Consider the following 21,514-nt stretch of genomic DNA (forward strand, 5'->3'; position numbering starts at 1 on the left):
TAGTACACATTTATTGCCTCCATGGAGCTCCCCAACCAATTATCTCAGACAGGGGTGTTCAATTCACCTCCAAATTTTGGTAGGCTTTCTTAAACCTGTTAGGTTCCACCCAGGGGCTGTCCTCTTCACACCAAACCCAAACGAATGGGGGTGGGGTGGGGTGGAGAAAGCCAATGGTGTATTGCAACAATATTTAAGATGCTTTATTAACTACCAACAGGACAATTGGACTGACCTGTTACCTTTTGCTGAAGTATCTTACAACAACTTTGTACTCAGTAGCACTGGTTTCACCCCATTTCAGGTAGCCACAGGACAAGAATTTAATCCCATGCCAGAGCTACCAGCTAAGGAACCTGACATCCCCTTCCTTAAAGAGTGGATAAACAACCTACAAACCACTTGGCCAGTGGTCAGACTAGCTCTACAAGAGGCTAGAGCCACTTTTAAAATTCAAGCTGACGCTATGAACCCAAACCATTCAAGGTTGGGGACTGTGTATATCTATCCACAAAGTTTCTACAATCCTTACAACTGTCTAAGAAACTGGGACCAAAATTCATTGGCCCATTCCCCATCACCAGAATCATTAATCATGGTAGAACTCCTCCTTCCTAAGACACTTAGGCAGGTTCATCCTATGTTTCACTGCAGCATACTCAAGCCAGAAATCACTTCAAAAGTCAGACCCCCTTTGCCCACACCTCCAACCCCCATTATGGTGGAAGGAGAACAACATTTTGAAATCAAAGACATCCTTGACTCCCGCACTCACCACGGCTCCACACAATATTTAGTGACATGGAAACACCTACCATCCTCTCAGAATGAATGGGTAGCCAAAAACATATAAAAGACTGTTAAGGAAATTCCACATGAAATACCCTCACAAACCATCCTAAATCTTAATGTATTTAATGTTTATGTCTTTCCAGGTGGAATTTCCATTTTTCTGAGGAGGGCAATATGTCAGATCCATGTATTTGCCATTCTTTGGTGGAAGAAGGGGGCGGATTTGGATTTGTCACATTTAGTTCTCTTTCTTATGTATCCTAAGTATCCTATTTCCTGCCTGGTCCTCTTTGTATAAACTTTAACCTGATTTATAACCATTGCCTGGCACCAGGAATGCCTGGAGAATTCTCATCTCCTGGGAAATGAGAGGGGAGGGGGGGAATGTGTTGTCAGAGTTTCTTGCAAAAATCAAATCTAGAAGCACACAGAGATAAACTGATGCAGCAGGATTCATTAACTTCTTTATATTCACAATAATACATGAAGTAAGTTTACATACCAACAGCAGATTCACAGTTTCATTTCAGCAGAGCAGACAGCATGCAAAGACTGCTTGGTTTCAATTTCAATTCTCTGCACAGCATCAGAAGCTGCAGACTAAGACATGCCCTGGCTTCAGTCTGTCTCAGCTCCCAATTGGCTGAATTAGTTGCTATGCCTATTCTTTTTTTTAATAAAAGTTTTTTTTTTATTTTTAAAACACACAAACAAACATACAATGTATTTTTTCTGAACAGAATATTGGCCTGGTCATAAATTTATACAAATTTTTATTCATCTTTAACACAATTTTATATATTTGTTTTTTACCATAGTATTTATTCTTTCTAATTTTAATAAATCAATATTCATCCTAATCTCTAATCTTGGTTTTCAATTTTTCTTTTTCCTCCCAAAATTTGAACCCCTAAATTTAAATTCTCACAACATAATACAGTTCCCAATTATTTCCTTAAATTCCCTTATTCTGATCACAAAACCAATTAAGCATAAATCTTAACTCAGATGTTCCAACTATTACAATCTTATATATATAGCTTATTTATATTTCTGAATCTTGTTTCAATTCTTAAACATCTGTACATGTTACCATTACTTCATATTAGATTAATTCATTATTACCATTCAATACCTTCTAAATATCACAATTTTTTATCAGTTTATTTTTTAATTTACATTTTCATAGATCTTAAATTCAATTTTCAATTACTTCATCAGATATTTATATTCTTATCTCTTAAAAGTATTGCAATTGCTATAATTTCCCTAATTAGGAATATTCAATAAAAAATCAGTTAAGTATAAATCTTAACTCAAATAATCCAACTATTGCAATACTTAATTAATTCCATTGTTACCATTCAATACCTTCCAAATATCACAATTGCTTACCAATTCATTTTTTAATTCACAATTTCATATATATTCCATCTGTCACAACTTATTCTCATTTCTAAGTCTTAATACCATTTGTAATTTCTCAATTACTACCTTTTCTAACATTCATTTATATCTATAACTTTTCTATCAATTCATTTTAATTCTAAGTGCATACAACGTATCACCATTCCTTACCAATTAATTTTTTAATTCATAATTTCATAGATACTCCATCAGTCATAACTTATTCTTGTTTCTAAATAAATCATAATCTCTATTGTTACCTTCTCTAACATTCATTTATTTCTATAACTTTTACATCAATTCATTTTAATTCTAAGTGCCTACACCATGTTTCTATCTTTCTCCCTTTCTTCCATTTTTTTCCATTTTTTTCTTTTTCTTCTCCCATCTTTTTATTTGCATCTTTGAATTATGGATCTGGAAATCATTATGAATAGTACCGTGGATTGCAAAAGAACCAATCAATCAGGCTCAAACCCAATACAAATTGACTGCTCCCTTCAGATGAAGATCAGCAAGCAAATGCACACATACTTTGGGCATGTGATGCATCCAATGATGGATTAACAAATGATTTGACTTGGCAAGGTTGAGGGAAATAAAAAGGGATGTGATTACAGGCTCGTCCTTGGACGAGTCTTTCATTATTATTACAGAAAATTTAAGATAGTCCCCAGATAGCAAACTGTCTTGATGGCCCCTAACTGACTAGTAGTTCAACTACTTTGGAAATTCATTTGTAAATCACATTGATGTGGCTGTAGGCAATCTGTATCCATCTTCTCCATCTTTATTTATTTTTTAAACCAAGATCTATGTAAAACAAAACATAATCATGCTTCCATAAGAATTCTGTTTGCCCAGTTTGAAGTGCAATCTGTTGAACCTCTCAGCCTTAGGCAATAGAACTAACATTCTGAATGCTGCTTAGTGCTATTCTACTTGGCTCAATGTTTACCTTGGGCCTCTTTTCAGCATTATACAATTTTAATTAATCCTTTATGATCTGGAGCAAGAGCTGCCAAACAGCACGACAGAACTCCTGCTGTCAGTTTCTGACTGTAGTTGTTTTCAGCTAAACAGCCTGTCTGTTCCTATGTACAAAGAGGTTCTTCATCTACAAAAATGCTACACTGCCTAATTAAAATTATGCAACAGTATGTGGTTGGCTCCTTTTAAAGAACAAGGATGCTTTATGAGAGCAGCCAAGTCCTCCGTCCTGCTACTAAGGGAGCAAATTGCTTGCTTATGTATGTAATAATCCTGCTGATACAAATGCTCAGAATTGGTCTGCAGCTTTTCAGGCAAATATTTCTTTAAGCAGCTAAAGGATAGATGGATGGAAGAATGGATGGATGGATGGATGGATGGATGGATGGGTGGGTGGGTGGATGGATGGATGGATGGGTATACAGATAGATAAGGAGACAGATTACAGGATTGTCCAAACTTTCAAACTGTGCTTTACTTTAATGGTACTTCAAGCGTACCCTTTCAAAGCTTCTTCTAAAGCAAGACAGTCTGATGCTTTCAAAATCCAAGCAAAGGCTGATGGATGTTCCATTGAGGGCTCCAGAAGTGACACAAACTTCCTTGATAAGCTGATTAATATCACAGCACTACAAAGAGTTACTTGTAGTCCTCAACTTATGACCACAATTGAGCCCAAAATGTATGTTGTTAAGTGAGAAATTTGTTAAGTGATTTTGCTCCATTTTAAGATTTTTCTCTTCACATTTGTTAAATGAATCACTGCAGTTCTTAATTTAGTAACATGATTGTTAAGTGAATCTGGCTTTCCCGTTGACTTTGCTTATCAGAAATTCATAAAAGGATCACATGATGCAGGGACACTGCAACTGTCATAAATACAAGCATCCGAATGTAAATCATGTGACCATGGGGATGCTGCAATGGTCATAAGTGTGAAAAATGGTCATAAGTCATTTTTTTCAGTGCCATTGTAACTTTGTGAACAGTCACTAAATGAACTGTTGTAAGTCGAGGGCTACCTGTATATGGAATTGTCTCTGTGGTACCAAGTGCTGCACTGAACAAGGTGATGATCATTGTCATTTTAAGTTACCAACCTTACTAAGGATAGCTATATCAATAATGATAGATGGAAGATGGTAGAGGATAGAGGATGGATGGATACTGTAGTTGGAGATGGGTAGGCAAACAAACAGAAAGATACTGCAATACTTTTAAAGTATCCAAGTAGCATGTCTGTCAAACTTGTTCAGGATTTTGGATAAGTGAACATATATGCTCAAAACTTTTAATTCATTAAACTAATTTAACAGGAGTACTAAAATTCTTAAAGCCAAAAACATTTATTTTCTAGTTACTTCAGCTTTTAGTCTGCAAATCAATAAAACTGTAGCCAGAGACTTGTTTTACAAATGGTTGGAGGTAGAAATTAGGAATGGGAAAAGTATTATTATATATAAATAAAATGATCCAGACAATGCGCTATTCATTAAGCACCTATGTATGTAATGTGAAAATATACAAATAAAAAGTTTTTTTAAAGAACTGTAGCCAAAGAGGCAGTTCATGAACACTGAGAGACAATATCCTGAAGGATGGTTTTAGCTGTAGCACATCTAAGATGACTTGTCTCTGTATTCAAAATCTTTCTCTTGTACTTTCTCTTAAAGTACTCTGAAGTCAGATGACAACTTTATTGAATTAAATAGATGGGATTATCTGAATAGGAGCATTTTGAGGTTAGTTGTCCCACTTTTCCCCCTTTAACACTAATGGAATACGAAAGTTCTTAAGAATGTGAAAGAAATTTGATATGGATTTCTAAAGGCAATGGATTTGCAAGATCTACTGAAGTGGCATCAAATGTCACCAAATGGTTCCCATCAGCATCTGTCCGCTGATTAAAAAAAATGCATGCAGAGAGAGGGGGAGGGATTCATGAAAGAGATTTTAAAAAATGGATTTTCCTGAAAACTATATAAAAATGATAGTTGAGCATGAGAGACAAACAGATATTACCTTAGGGAAATCTATTTTAAAAAGAATAAAATCAGCCAAATGTTTATTTAAAAGGTTACTGGAGAAATTTTATATTAAGATTATATACAGTAGAGGATGTTAGGAATAGTTTTGAATAAAAAGAGATGCAGATATTTATTTTCATGACTTAAAAAAAGAAACCTAAACAATTTGATGAACTAAAAAAAAAGTTTATAAGATATATACAATAAACAGACTACATTTAAAATGATTTATCATTTTGAAAGGCAGTTTGATGTATTGGTAAAGACACGAGGCTAGAAACCAGTAGACTGTAAATTCTAATCCTGTCTTAGCAACGAAGCAACTGTATGATCTTGGGCCACTCACTCACTCACTTTCAGCTATAGAAAGGAGTCAATGGCAAATCACTTCTGAAAAAAACTTACACCCCCCCCCCCCAAAAAAAAAAAGAAAGAAAGAAAAGAAATTCCAGGTACTTGCCCAGGAAATAGACTTGAGTCAACGCTGACTGAAAAACACACACACAAATGAAAAAAGAAAAAGAAAAACAATTCTCCTCTTAGGATAATTCTCCAACCAGCCCCAAATAAATCTTCAGAATTTATTCATAAGGACATGGAATGTGAAAAGGTTTAGTCTTGCACAGACAGACAAGGTCCCCCTCACAATAGTAGTAACTGTGAGAGGGAGAGTGGACAATCACTTAAACGTGAGCCAGCAGTGTGTAGCAGCAGTCAAAAAAAGCCAATGCAATCCTAGGTTGCATTAAAAGAGAGACAGAATCAAGATCATGTAAAGTATTAGTACTGCTTTATAAAGCCTTAGTAAGACCACACTTAGTACCGCATGAAGTTTTGATCCCCATGTTATAAAAAAGATGTAGAGACTCTGGAAAGAATGCACAAAAGAACAAAAAGCAAATTAGGGGCTGGAGGCTAAAATATATGAAAAACAGTTGCAGGAATTAGATTTGTCTAGTTTACAGAAAAGAAGGACTGGGGTGACATGATAGTAGTATTCCAATATTTGAGGGGCTGCCACAAAGAAGAGGGAGGTCAACTTATTTTCCAAAGCACTTGAAGCCAAAACAAGAAACAATGGATGGAAACTAATCAAGCAAAGAAGCAATATAGAACCAAGGAGAAATTTCCTAACAATGAGAACAATTAATCAGTGGAACAGAAGTTGCCTTCAGAAGTTATGGGTGCTTCATCACTGGAGGCTTTTAAGAAGGGACTGGACAGCCACTTGTCTGGAATGGTATAGGGTCTCCTGCTTGAGTAGGGGATTGGACTAGAAGACCTGTAAGGTCTCTTGCCACTCTGTTATTTTGTTCAATTTTTCTTGATTCTATCCCTTCAGTTTTTCCCAAGATTAAACATAGAAACATGGCAAATCATAGACGTTGCAAGGCTTAGAAATTATCATTAGTTTTATTATGTACGTTCTACCCATCATACTGTAGATACATCTTTTATCTTTTAACGTAGAACAAATCTCTCTCCCTCTCTCTCTCTCTCTCTGCACGTGTGTGTGTGAAATTTTCTTGAAGGAGAAATATAAATCAATACAGAAAATGACATTTGAGAACAGAAACATAACTGGATATGTCAGAACAACCATTTTCTCATCCAACCTTTGAAATCAAACACATTTTTTCAATTTGAGGAACTGACACATTAGAATAAAGAAAAATCAGGAAAATGTTATCTAAGAAAAAAAGGAGGAAATTATGTATGGTTAAGGCTGATCATTCCATCAAGATCAACACTCTAGCCAATTTAGTACCCTCTAAGTATTTTGAACCTCAACTTTATGACATGGCAAATAGTTAGGGAGGGTAGAGTTGCCTATTTTTTTTTTCCTAGCCACCAGGATGTCCCCAGTGATTCTATGGACCTATCACTATCAAATTGCACTAAAGTAATATTAGCCTGCAATTGATTACTAGTACTCAGAATGTTCGTAGAACAAAATAGACATGTTACCATGACAATTGGAGACTGAGGGTAGAAAAAGCTGTAGTTTCTTCTTGATTACCTGAATTATCTGAATTGCTTTGCTGTAACTGAAAGAATGATCATCTATACTGAAGGTTAAGCCAAAATTACATGTTAAAACTCCCTAAGGAACAGTAAGATCCAGATGAAACAAAGGCAATAAATGATTGTTAATTGAAGTAAAACCAGCAAGCTTTTGGCACCTGATAACTAGGATACTATGAAGCTCCTCAATAAACATCTGCTCTAGCTTTCATCCAGTTTCATCCATATATTGCCTAATTCTAATGAGGTAATAAGAAGGCTATTAATTAGACCTTTTACTTTGCTTCTGGGCAAACACAAGGTTATTTAAAATTTGATTTCATCCATGCCTCCTTCCTGATTGTGACTTTTGGTTTTATTTAGCCCTGTGTTCACAAAGAACAGAATTATGGTAGAATCCTTCACAAATTGGCTGTGGGTTTCTGGCACAGCTCTATGCCTAATATCAAAATGGGATGGTTTTCTTGTCAAAGGTTGAGTAAGCAGTGATTTTTTTTGAAGTGGAAAATCCTATTTTCTATCGTCAGTGAATCCAAATGGGATTTTCCTATGATTTTATGCTTTATTGATTTCAAATACGGTTTGAATATGGAAAAAAGCAAATTTACATAGAATACTGAGGAAATTAACACAGAGCTTCAAACAATCCTGTAAATAATCAGATCTTTATCAGTCTAAAGAGGATAAAGACAGATCTTTCCAATTTCACATCCTAGTAAAACAATTCCAATTGATAAAATTGCACTTCTAATTGTGGAACCTTGCATAACTCTATTTTTCCTTAGTATATTTTACTTTTAATAGAGCAAAACTATTGTAGAATATCACTGCTAGATTTCTATTAAATGTGGGAATTGTGATGCCTTATACAAAATACAAAACAGCTTCTCCGGGTTCCTGGAAAACTATCTCATTAATTTGTAATTGGAGCCTGGCTACCTGTTACACTCAGCCCATGATGACTAGATAGGTCCAGAGCATTTAGCATTCCAAAGGACTTTCCAGTCAATCATCAATGAAGAAAAGAAGATGGTATTTTCTTTGAGATCATATTACTGATAGACAACTGGTTTTTACTTTTATTTACCTTGTCCAGTATATCTTTTCAGATAAAAACAAAGGAAGAGGATGAGAGGGAAATGGTGGCATAATTCTATACTGAAATTACTTGATAAAGCCCCCAAAAGCTTCTACTCTAGCAATGCTTTAGACAGTCATAATTTTTCATGTTTCTGGCATCTCTGGCTACTTGGGTAAAAAGACCAATTTTTATGAAATTGCCAGATGCCTTTTTTCCTCATTATTTGCAAAATATGTAATTAGATAATTAAGTGCTTGATGCAAAATACAATTGCTGACTACACTTCTTTTTCTGGTAAAACAGAGAGCACTCTTTGTCATAGTGGATTAGAACATTAATCCATCGAGCCTTCCTGTTCACTCCTGATACTCCCTCGTGCCAATCTGTCCAGGCTCCAGACTCACTAATGATATTCAGTCTTGACTAAAAGGTGTTCATGTACATGGGAAGGGATGAAAAGTAATAGAAGCCAATGAGAAAAAAAAAAACCTCTAGCTCACTTTGTTAAAAAGAATATTGATCTTCAACAATATCTATCTATCTATCTATCTATCTATCTATCTATCTATCTATCTATCTATCTATCTATCTACTCTTCTAAACAGGTACATATAAACCTGCAAAATATTTTTTCTCATTGAATTCTGAATGAAAAAATGCATGCTCCTTTTTTTAATTTTTAAAATAAATTTTTATTTGAGTATAAATATTTAAAAAAAACATAACATAACATATACACAACAAACATTTATACAACATATACACAAAAAGATTTTGTTTTCTTCTTAAGCATTTTTTCAAAGTGACATTCTACAATTCTACTTATATTTCTTCACCTCTCCTTAATCTAATAACATTTTTTTTAAAATTGGTAATATTTCCCCTTTATTTTTTGTTTACTTCTCATTTATTCCAATTATACCAATTATTCCATATTTTGTAATAATCTGATTCTTCTCTTTCTTGTATTTCTTTTATATTTTCCTCATACCTAAACAGATTTTCATTTAACCTCCAGGACCTCTTAGGTCCCTTTCCATACTCCAGTTCCATCCAAACTGGACTATGATCCGTTAAGACTCTTGGACATATCTTCGTACTCTTCACCCTGGAAAAAAGATCATTGGTAATTAATATAAAATCAATCCTAGAAAAAGATTGATGTCTGTCTGAATAAAAAGTGAAATCCTTTTCTTCTGGATTTCTCTCTTGCCAAATATCCCTCAGCTCCATATCATCCATCATTTCAAAAAAGGATTTTGGCAGTCGTGCATGCATTAAGACATTTTGCTTAGGTCCCTTCTTGTCTTTTTTAATATCCAAAACTCCATTCCAATCCCCCAGTAAGATGCATGTTTTATAATCCCATTGTAACAGCTTGGAATGTAAAAGGTTGTAGAATTTATCCTGTTGTTGGTTCGGTGCATATAATCCAATTAAAAGTACTTATTCTCCTTTTATTAAAAGTTAGATTGCTATAAATCTTCCTTGATCATCTGCTTCAATTAATTTGGCAATTAAGTCTCTTTTTAAATATATAACTATATCATTTTTCTTCTCTGGGGCTGATGCAACAAAATGTGCACCTAGTCTCGCATTGGTTAGGTATTTTTGATCTTTTGTTCTGATGTGAGTCTCTTGTAGACAAATTACTTCATTTTTAAATTGTTTCAAATAATGAAATATTTTCCTCCTATTTTGTGGTGAATTCAAGCCATTAACATTCCAAGTTAAAAATCTAGTTGTCATCTTTGGACTTCTGAAGCATTTGGAGCATCTGCTGATGGTTTTCTCACATTTGACCTTTGGGTCTAGCTCCTCCCACTGCTTCTGTTTTTGTGGTTTCCATCTGAAGTTGCTGCAATCTTAATTCTTCTTTACATTTGGCTGTTGCTGCTCGGGTCTGTCTTTGGTCCTTAGGTTCTTCTGTTATATCAAGTAGGTCCAAATCTTGAACAACAGTCTGAATTTGTATTAAATCTTCTTGAATATTTGAAACTCCTCCTTGGGCTTGTGCCAACAAATCTTCATTCTCTCCCTTTCTTGCCCCCACCACTTCCTTCTTTCTTTTAGCTTCTGGGGATTTTGGGTATCCAGCCTTTAATACATTGACATAGAAATCTCTTGCTTTCCATACTGAATTAAGACAATATCTTTCTTCTGAATAGTTCACCACAAGACCGGCTGGTACCTCCCATCTGTACTGTATCTGGCATTTTCTCAATTCCTCCACCAGAAAGGCATACTCCCTTCTGGCCCTCAGCATTTTAGGGGGGATTTCTTTCATTGTCAGAACCTCCTGCCCTTCCACTTGAAGCTTATTTTTAAAAGTAGCTTGTAAAATTTCATTGCATATCCTCCTTGTAGTAAAATATATTACAATGTCTCTTGGTAGATGTTTTTGTCTAGCCACCCACGAATTAATACGATAAATTTTGTCAATTTGTCACTCCAAATTAACTTTTTGCTCACCCAGCATCTGAGCCAGTGCTTCTGACATAATCTCTTTCAGATTCACTTGTTTGTTCTCCTTCACCCCTCTTATTCCTAAGGCAAATTCCATGTCTCTATATTGTATCATTGTTACATCTGATTCAGCTTTTTCGATTTTATTCTGAGCCTCTCCCAATTTATTTTCCAGAGTCTCATTGGCTTGCTTTAATTCATCCACTTTGTCATCCAAAATTTCAATATGACCTGCCAGACCTTTAAATGCCAAGATTATACCTTCTCTAATTTCCTTATTCCGAATTGAAATCAAATCTTTAATATCAGCCATTTCCTCTGCGACACTCTGCATTTTTTCATCAATCACAGAGGCAATTTTATTCTCTGTAACTTTTAAAGCCCCCTGCAGCATCTCAAGTGTTAAAGTCTGTGGTTCTGTTGGGGGAGCAAGGGCTTGCAATCTGGAGGTATGAGCTGGGGAGCTCCCAGCACTACCAGTTCCTTTAACAGGAACAGTCTTTATTGGTTTTGAAGCCATCTTTCACTTTCAATTTAATTTTTTGTTTAATCAGCAACCAGAACACAAATTCCACAAAGCTCACAAAAAAATTTTCCAGTCCTTAAATCCTTAAAATCCTCTTTCTTTCAATGCCAGAATTAGTTTTAAACAGGGGTTGTCAGCGCTGGAAATGAAACTTTCCTTTTAATTTTCACTTTCCACGCCCCATTAAGTCTCAATTGCCATCTTGTTTCCTCTCTTAATAGTTCAGAAGGAAGTAATACACATTGGAGTTAAGTTTAGATACTTGCAGTCTGATTTCTCCTGTCTTTTGATCTGCCTGCTTCAATTTCCGATGTTTATTTCAAGCGCTGTTAGCAGAGGTGGTCGCGGCGTCTCGCCCTGCTTGTTAGCAGAGGCGTCCCCAGATCCGGAGCTTTGACAGGCTTCCAGGGAGCTCTCGCCCTTCGCACCCCAGAATTCTTCCTGAGGCACTTGGGGAGCTCTACCTATACCTGTCTGCTCTTCTCTCTCCCCTTTGCCCAGGGAGAGAATTTCCAAGCCGTTAGACAGCTGATTTTCAGCTGTTCTAGCGGTTTTACAAGATCGGGGGAACGGGCGCTCATGAAGGAGCATCTTCGGCACCAACGGGGCCAACCGGAAGCCCAACAACACAAGTTCTAACCCCCTCCTTGACCCTGAGTCCCGCACCTCCCATGCCACACTCCTCAGCCAGACCAGGCCCCTTCCCCCGTGGGTTATCCCCTGAACCCACACAACCCACCCCCCTCCCCGAACCCTTTAAAATCCTATCTAAAAACTTCCCCAAAAAACCCCACAACCCCCTCCTCGCAACATGCCACCTCTCGGGATTCCAAAATCCATCATCAAGGTAGGCCCTCGATAGTGAGGAGGGCCAAGCCTGCGAGAAGGGGGAGTCTCGCAGCGCAAGAAGGTCAGCAGCCGTAAACATCACAAAAAACAGAGGTGGAAAGTAAACTGGTCAGGGCTTCACCAGACAGTCCAATAGTGCTGGGTCAAGAGTAGATCTTCATACCAGGAGCTGGGCTTCCCTGCCCTCTCATGGCAGTGGAAGGGGTCAGTGTCATCCCACCACATTCAGAGGGTAACTATCCCAGTCACCCTCTCACAGTGACTGGCCCAGATGACACCGACAATAAAGTCAGTGTATTCCTTTTCCTGTTTAGCCATGAAACATGAGTGATTAAACCATAGAGAAAGAAATCTGACGCCCAAGGATAATGTCTGTCCTTGAAAGTTTTGTTTTCAACTGACAGATTTCTTCCAAAGGTTGCTTACAAGCAATAAACTTTTAATGTGACAGCTAAGTATATAAGTAGGAGTAATCATTTATTTGGCATGATTTTAGACTGCCCTCCTGCAAGGCTCAGCGTACCAAACATGATGAAAAAGAAACAATTACAACCCTCATGTCCAAATCTCAGAAGCCTACTAAAATCAATCATTTGTTAAGTGCCACCCAGAAACATTTCTAGGTAATGTGTAATTAGATCCTGGCTATATGTTATATTCAACCATGATAACCAGATAGGCCACTGAGTATTCCATGAGAAAAGCATAAAGAGAAGACAGTCATGGAGAAAACCTGTGTTTCAATCCATGTCCCTCTTACCTCTCACAGGAGTAGAAACCTCATCAGTTCCTTGGTAAATGTCCACACAGGATGCACAGAATTATCTTAGACAGGATATTCCCTGATATTTTAGTCCTTGCCTATTTAATTTATTACCACTTACAAATTGTTCCAACCTCACCCTCTACTTTTTAGAATGCACCATTAGACTCTAAAACCAAATGAACCACCTTTCCAGGTTCAAGGAAACCTGCACTCTAAAGAGAGTGGGATACACAAAGATGTATCCTCAATGTTTTCTGAAAGCAGAGCTATCAAGCTATAAATGTATTCAACATCTGGCACGAGTGGCAAAACAGAAGGAGATTTCTGCTCATGCTTTCCTTTGAGAATCTTTGGTCTTCTCTGAGCTCTAAAATCTGTTTAAATATTATTTATCATCTTCCCAAAATGCTGGTGACTGCAGGTTCTACTAAATCAGCTGACACTGGGGGTTTCCTGCTGTGACAGCAGCTGGATTTGCATACTCTTCTGGAGTTGGAACAGACAAAACCTTCTGCTCCCCAGGATATGTAATTGGCTTGTGTGGAATTGAAAGAGCAAATATGCAGATGGCCAGTTCAAGTCCCTTTGGAACGAATATGCAGTTTGCAGATGGTCTCCATTTCAGCATATCACAGCAGCCTCCAGTGACAAATTCTGGTGCATCCATATAGCAATAGTTTTTCCTCACTTTGGAAGTTTTGCACCCAAAATGAGAAAAGCAGTAATAACAAAAAATCTTAGTTGTATTTTTGTATAGAATATGGATTTTTGTTTCTAAATGAAACATTATTAGGCCTTCTGAATTAGCATTTGTCCTAAAGCTCTTTTATGAAATGCCTTATTTAATGCATTTTCATAAACAGATGAAACCAACTTTCTGTTCACATTATATTCAAAAATATACTTTGTTTTTCTTCTAATTACTGAATAATTAAAAGAAAGAGCTGTAGTACAGTGGACTAAAGCACACTGTTATTAACATCTGCTGTTTGCAATTACTGCAAGTTCATATCTCACCAGGCTCAAGGTTGACTCAGCCTTCCATCCTTTCAAAGGTAGGTGAAATGAAAGAGAAATTACTTACCATCTATTATGTAAATGACAGGATTTTTATATGATAATAGAAGATGAAATAGAAGGCTATGTAGCCAATTTACTCTAAACAATCATCTTATAAAATGGCTGGGCTTCCATTCACATGGAAGATATGAACCCAGTTATTGTGGACTGTAAAACACAATTTGAAAATGTAACCATTATGGCTTATTCAGAAAACCTTGCTTTGGCAAACCATGGCAATAAGTCCTGACATTTTTTGTGTGTCTATTCACAAAATATAGTAAGGCAAAGTATTCATTTTGCATTTTAGCATCTAAGTAAATCATGTTTCATTCTGAGTGAACACTTTTTTCCATCTTAACTTTTATTTCAAAAATTTTTCTTCAAAATTAGTTCTCATTATGTAGAAAAACAAAACAAAAGGTACTGACCCTTTTGAAAAATTCAGAACATGTGAATTATCAATCAACATCAAAATCCAAAGCAATGGTGTTCATTCTTCCATTGTGGTAATTTATATTTATTTCCAATATCTTAATGGAAAAAATTGCTGATTAATAAGTTCTCAGTGTTCTTCTCCCCACTTTTCCAGGTATATTTGTGAAGTATCTTAAACAGAATACAATTAAATATAATTAATTTCTTTTCTGTTTTGTTTTTTATCTGTTTTTAGTGATCAAGAAATGCAATATATTAGGTTGAAACCTGACAGAATTCTTTCTAGCATTCAATTATTAATCTTCTCTCTTTCAGATTTTATAAAAAGTTATAGAAAGAAAACCAACTGAGAAAAATATATCTGATTTTATAAAAACCCACTACAATTTTTTTTATGATGCTGAGAGAAAAAACAAAACAAACAAAAACAAAAGAACCCCTACCCAAAATTTGACTGGAGTGGGAGAAGCACATCCAACATTTTAAAAACAGCTGAGGGCCATGGTTGGCAGGGCAAATAAAGGGGGTGGGATCATGGCCCATATTATAGCTTCAATTGGAAAGGAAACAAACCCTGTTATCGATTTTCTGAAAAAAAGTAGTTGGAGAAAATTTCTAGGGCATATATAGCCCTGGAATCACAGGATATCTATTTGGCCTAAAAAGTGTATGAATAGGTTAGTTGACCAAAACAGTGTCTATTGAGATTCTCAGTCATCCAGGTCACAGTTCTCCCAAAGGTGCTTTTTCAAAAGGCAATTGGACTTTGTTTTTCCTTGTTTCTCATCCAGGAAGTTTCATCAGAACCTTTGGGACAACCAAAACAATGGTTCTGTTGTCCTCTTTCTTGTTATTTTGTTGTTAAAAGCTTAAACATTTTCAACAAGCTGGACTAAAAAATTCAGAATCTAAGGTCTTCAGAACATGATGATAATGATGATTATGATGATGTTATCCATTCAGTTGTTTCTGGCAATTTTATGGGCCAGGTCTCGCCACATCTTCCAATCTTGCAATTCTTCTTTGAGTTTTTCTATGCTCTGGCTGGTGTCAGCTTTGATGGTGTTCAGCCATTGTGTTATTTGGTGGCCTGCTTTCCTTTATCTCTAATGCTTCCAAACATAATTGTTTTCTCCAGTGAATTTTCCCATATGACATGGCCAAAGTAAGCGAGATGCGGTTTCATAATTTTGCTTCAGAACATAAGAGAACCATTTTCAGTATCAGAGGTCAAGTGAGTAGGAAAGCAAAGCAAATGTGACTCTCCAACCAAAGAGAGTCAGATTCGCTATCCAAAGATTTGTTATCCAAAATAATCCAAGACTGGACAAATACAAAGAGTCCTAGAATACACATTTGCAACTAGATTGGAAAGCTGAACAGAGTTAAGGCTTTATTTTATACCGGCAGAGGAACCTTAATACACAAAGAATTTAGCTTGTGACAGCTCTTAGCAGTTTATGGATCTATAGGAATGTTTCTGGTTTTATGAAGTCACTGCTGGAAGCAGAGGCTGAGCCTGTGCTCTCAAGGCTTTGTCATACAAATGAGTCCAATGAAATCTGGTAGATCTGATGGAAGAGATTCATCTTTTTCATTAAGCTCAGCTGCATATTCTCTAGCATATGAGACATCTCCTCCCCCTCCTCCTCCTCCTCCTCCTCCTCCTCCTCCTCCTCCTCCCTCTCCTCTTCCCAGATTTACAGAACATGCACATTGGGAGTAGGTCATACTAGACTGGCCATGCCCATTAATGAGATCTTTCACATCCTTGTTATATCAATAAAAAAGAATCAGCTTCTTAAAGTAGGAGAAGGATCTGCCATCCCATTCTTCATATTTGTACAGGCATAACTCTTCAAACTGTTGCCATTACCAGCTAGAAATGCATAGCTCTGAAAATCCCCTCAGACTAGTACATAGAGGCTGCATTTGCACAACATGCTATACCTAGCTAAAATGAGACTTGGTTGTTTCTAGGAACTCAGCCTCATTTTAGCATACTGTGTGAACCAGGTTAACATCTGTAACCATAGTAAAATTTGGACACATTATACAATTACAGTCATTGTATTGTGCACATTCAGGTATTGTTGCTTTTAGAGAAAGCCTTCCTTCCTTCCTTCCCTCCCTCCCTCCCTCCTTCTCTTCCTCCCTCTAACTGGAAACAGCACCTCTTTGTTATTTTAAGGTCATGACGATGAACATTAAAATGCAGGCAATTTCACCTAACAGCTCCAGCCCCAGCTCTAATGATTTCAGGTAATGAAGCAGCAAAAGAATATGATTAATATCAGTGAGTCATTTGGCCACTTCAAAGTGCATTAATCATGCATTTGAAATGTAGGGAAACATAATACTGACAGCCAGAGAATAAGCATTCACTGGTGCTATTCAAATGGATCTTTAAAACCCTTAAAATATGTGGTGGTCCAAATGACAGAGGGGCTATGATTATGGAAGGCTGAGTGGATTGTATGTTGGGTATGCAAAACTTTGATTTGAAGATCTGATGGCAATTTGATCACATCAAACATTCAAATTGACCCTTCCAATTGAACTGCTGAAACAGAGGACCAAGCTGGGTATTTTGGAATTGATATGGCAATGATTTTGGTGCATAAACAAAGACCTTTTAGCAAATCAATCTGATTCAAACATTTGAATCAATGTATTGGTTTGAATTGGATCTGAATTGGTTTGAATTGAATTGAATTGAATTGAATTGAATTGGATGATTTACCCATCCTTAATGGCCCCTGTTCCTGGCTAGCCCAAATAATTTGTGTTGAATTTATGGTGCTTAAAACTTAATATTGAGCTTAAATGGTCTCCAACAACAAAACTTAATACAACAGAGTTGAGCAACCTGTGGCTTACAGGCAGTGGTGAAATGTAAAATTTGTAACTACTGGTTCTGTGGGCATGGCTTGGTGGGGGGTAATGTGACTGGGTGGACATAGCCAACTTTTTTTTTTTTTTACTTTTAAAAGCATTTTTTCTACAACCTCTTTGGCCAAAGAGGTTGTAAAAAAATGCTTTTAAAAGCCTCTGACGATCAGGCAACAGAGCTGGGATTGTCAGAGCCTTTTAAATGCATTTTTTCTACAACCTCTTCGGCCAAAGAGGTTGTAGAAAAAATGCTTTTAAAAGTTAAAAAAAAAAAACACCCCTGATGATCACGTGGCTCAGTTGGGCATTTGGGTGGGGGCAGGGATTTTTGCTACTGGTTCTCCAAACCATCCGCTGCCATTGCTACCGGATCGGGTGATCCAGTCCGAACCGGGAGCATTTCACCCCTGCTTACAGGCCATTGTCATCCTTGCTCCTAGTTTTAAATGCTGCTTCTGCCCATCCCAGAAAAGAAAATGTTTGAGCATCAGTTTTGCATATAGGTTTATTAAGAGAAAAATAGTTAAGAAGTGGAAATGGCTTACTATAAACCAGGTATGAGCAATACAGCCACTGAGTTATGGGGTCAACTCCATCAAGTCTTCTGACTGATCTGAAAAAACCTCAGGAAGAAAATTGGTTTAGATCTCTGGTAAAACTGTTCTGTTCCTATTAGGAAAAGAACAGGAGAAAAAAAGAAAGGGGAAGGAGAAAAGAGAGATCAACGAGGAAAACAAAGTGGACAGCTACTTTAGTTTTGTCCTTAACAATTGGTTTGGATGGTATCCATCACTAGTTGCAACTTCACTAATCTTGACTTGTTCTCAAGGATATTGTCTAGTTAGTTCTTGCAAACTAGTTGTTAACCTTTAGTGAAGTTCTAAATGGAGGGCAATAACCTGACATTTTTGCACTTCTGGGAACAGGAAGGGAAAGTTTATTGAAGCTATTGTATTGTAGCTCAATAAAGCAAAGTTGACCTCCCCATGCTTTCTGAATGTTCTTACAAGTTCTGCATCACTCTCATTGTTTTCTTCCATTCTCTCCATCTATTTCACTTTCTGCCTGAGTATTATAAAGAAACAGGAAAGGGGAAACCCTGTATAGTAAAATTTCTGAAAGTCTTTCCAACCTCCTAATAGCAGCTCCACCATGGGTTTTATGACCAAGAGGGAAGATTGTTCCAGAATGGAGCAGTCATCAGCATCCTGAGCTGGAATGCATGGAGATCTCTCCCTCCCTCCCTCTCTCCCCCTCCCTCCCTCCAGATCCAATTTATTTCTCTTTTGCTATTTTAATCTGGGCCCCCAAAAAACCAAACTGGGTCCCATCCTGTGTAATTTTTGGACGGTGACCCTGCTGATGGAAAGTTAGAGAAGCAGAGACAGCTCTAAGCCCTTTTCTGTAATTTCTTTCCAATTGGGTTGGAAATAATTTTTAGTAGACCATTGTCAAAAAGAAATGTTCTTGTTGCTCAGTTTTCCATCCCTTTTCTACAATGTTATTAGGATCTGCTTCCTACAGAAAAAGGAACAGAGCATCCCAGAGCGGGATGGAGCCCATTAAATGGCTCATGTGATCGGCTGTCACTGGGGCAGGAGGTGGGGGTCAGGGGTGATTTTATTACATTAATTTATTTTATTTTTTATGAGTTTTACTGTCTTTTAAATGTGGTTTTTTAATATTTTGTAAGCTGCCCTGAGTTGCCATGGGCGAATAGGCAGCAATATAAATCAATCAATCAAACAAACAAACAAACAAACAAACAAACAAACAAACAAACAAACTGAAAGAGGGACCTGAAATTTAACAAATCAAAGAAGTATAACACAATGGTGATGTGTGCATTTGTGTTTAGTATGTGGTGGTAACACTATTTTCTTTCAGGATCCGTTGTTACATTGTCTTTCTTCTACCACCACCACCATTATCCTATAAATCTAAATTTCTCAATCATGGCAACTTTTAGATGGATTGACTTAAATTTCCAAAATTCCCCAACCAGCATTCAGAATATTGCACATTTTTTTCTCTACATTCATCTGTTTCTTCTGCTACATTGTTCACTGCAGTGGTGGGATTCAGCCAGTTCGCAGTGGTTCAGGAGAACACTTTGTTAACTTTTTGTGGAGTTCTGTGAACCAGCTGAATAGTCAAAGCTGCCTGCCTGCCTGCCTGCCTGCCGATTCCAGTAGCTCACACACACTTCAGACCTTCCTGCTCATTTGTAATTAATCAAAGGAAGGGAAAAGAAAAAGAAGAAATAACCACATAGCCATTTCCTCAGCAGAAAAATTCTAGCCCCTTTAAAACTCAGGTAGGAAAAATAAAATGCAAGAGAGGGTTTTTTTTTCCTTCTCTCTCCCTTCAGTTAATAGCTCCCAGCAGACAGCCAAAAACCATTTAATAGGCAAATACTTACTTGTGATAACAAAACTGCAGGAATGCAGCCAGCATAGCCTTGAATAAACAATAAAAACTTGACAGGATTAGGCCAGGGAAGGAGTTTTAAAATGTTAATACAGAGCAGGAGTTTCTTGTTAGAGTTCTTATGTCTTTTTAAATACATGTTCTAATTAGCAGAATTGATTTCATTAATTTGGAATAGGGTTGCAATGCTGTTTTTATGTTTATATATTTTGATCCTCCATATTCAGCATTTAAGAGTTAGCTTACAGTATTAGATTGTAAAATTTAAAATTATCTTGTAACTGTATTGCTTGTGTGTGATGCAGCACCCACAACTTCTGAAGGCAAGCTATTCCATTGGTTGATTTGTCTCACCCTTAGGAAATTTCTTCTTAGTCCTAGATTGCTTCTCTCTCTTTGGTTAGTTTCATCCATTGTTTCTTGTCATGCCTTTTGGTGCTTTGGAAAATAGATTGACTCCCTCATTTTTGCAGGAGCCCCTCAAATTTCCTGACAGTTAGAACAATTAATCAGTGGAACAACTTGCCTCCAGAAGTTGTAAATGCTCCAACATTGGAAGTTTTTAAGAAGAGATTGGATAACCATTTGTCTGAAGTGGTGTAGAGTTTCCTGCCTAAGCAGGGGGTTAGACTAGAAGTCCTCCAAGGTCCCTTCCAACTCTGTTATTCTGTTCTGTTCTGTTCTGTTCTGTTCTGTTCTGTTCTGTTCTGTTCTGTTCTGTTCTAAATTTGGAACAGTGCTATTTTATTGTGAATTGGACTAAGGAGAAATTTCCTAAGGATGAGACCAATCAAGTTGGCCACACCCATCCAGCCACATGAACACCCAGCTGGTCATTAGGGCAGAGAACCGGTTGTTAAATTATTTGAATCCCACCACTGATTCATTGGAATATGATGTACAATTATCACCAAACTATGATTTCCTACTTGCATGCCCACAGTAATTTTACTGACAACTATTTATTCTCTCTGACCTACATTTTAGCCCTTTTAATCATAATTAAAGCTATACCTTCCTTTCCCTGCCTATATTCATTATTTCCCTCCCCAGGATCAAACCATTTTTGTTCAGATCTATAACTTGGTTCCACTTTCTCTTAGTTTCACAAACATGGTATTGTTGTTGTTTTCCTGTTTTTCTTTAATTTATTAATTCATGGTTTGTATCATTGACATCTCTTCCATTCCAAATTGTAACCTTCCATATCATCACCAGATGGAGGCTCTTAGTGGATAACAATGCTATGTGAATGTGGAGAGATATAGAGCCCAGCGCATTTGCTAGTTAGTATGTTGGCTACTACCAGAAATATGTACTGACAATGACTTATTTTTGGCCAATGACAAAGCCAAGACAATGGCTTCATTCTGGCAATTTAAAGTTTGATCTAGACATGGAAGAAGAACCAAATGGATCCATAGATATTGATCTCTGTCATCCATTATGGCTTTTGATAATCAAGGCTTTCAGATAATGCTTTTTAGTAACACAGAGAAGAAAGTTCCAAATTTGGGTGTGTCTGTATCACATATCAACCTGTGTCACCCTGCCAACAAGTACATTTAGTTGGGCACATTTTGGCTAGCATGTCAGAAGCAAAATGAGGACATTCTCATACTACTCTATGGGGATTAAAAAAATCTAGTCTGAAAACTACATTTCAAATCTAAGTATAGTTGCCTAAATGCCACCAGCTTGGAGAGAATGCATTATAGTTACACATAGAAAGAATTAAATGTTTCAGAATCTGCAACATAAGAGTT

This window comes from Pituophis catenifer, unplaced genomic scaffold (assembly GCF_029215685.1).
Source record: "Pituophis catenifer annectens isolate HBS135680 unplaced genomic scaffold, rPitCat1.0.hap2 SCAF_12, whole genome shotgun sequence".
Taxonomy (NCBI): domain Eukaryota; kingdom Metazoa; phylum Chordata; class Lepidosauria; order Squamata; family Colubridae; genus Pituophis; species Pituophis catenifer.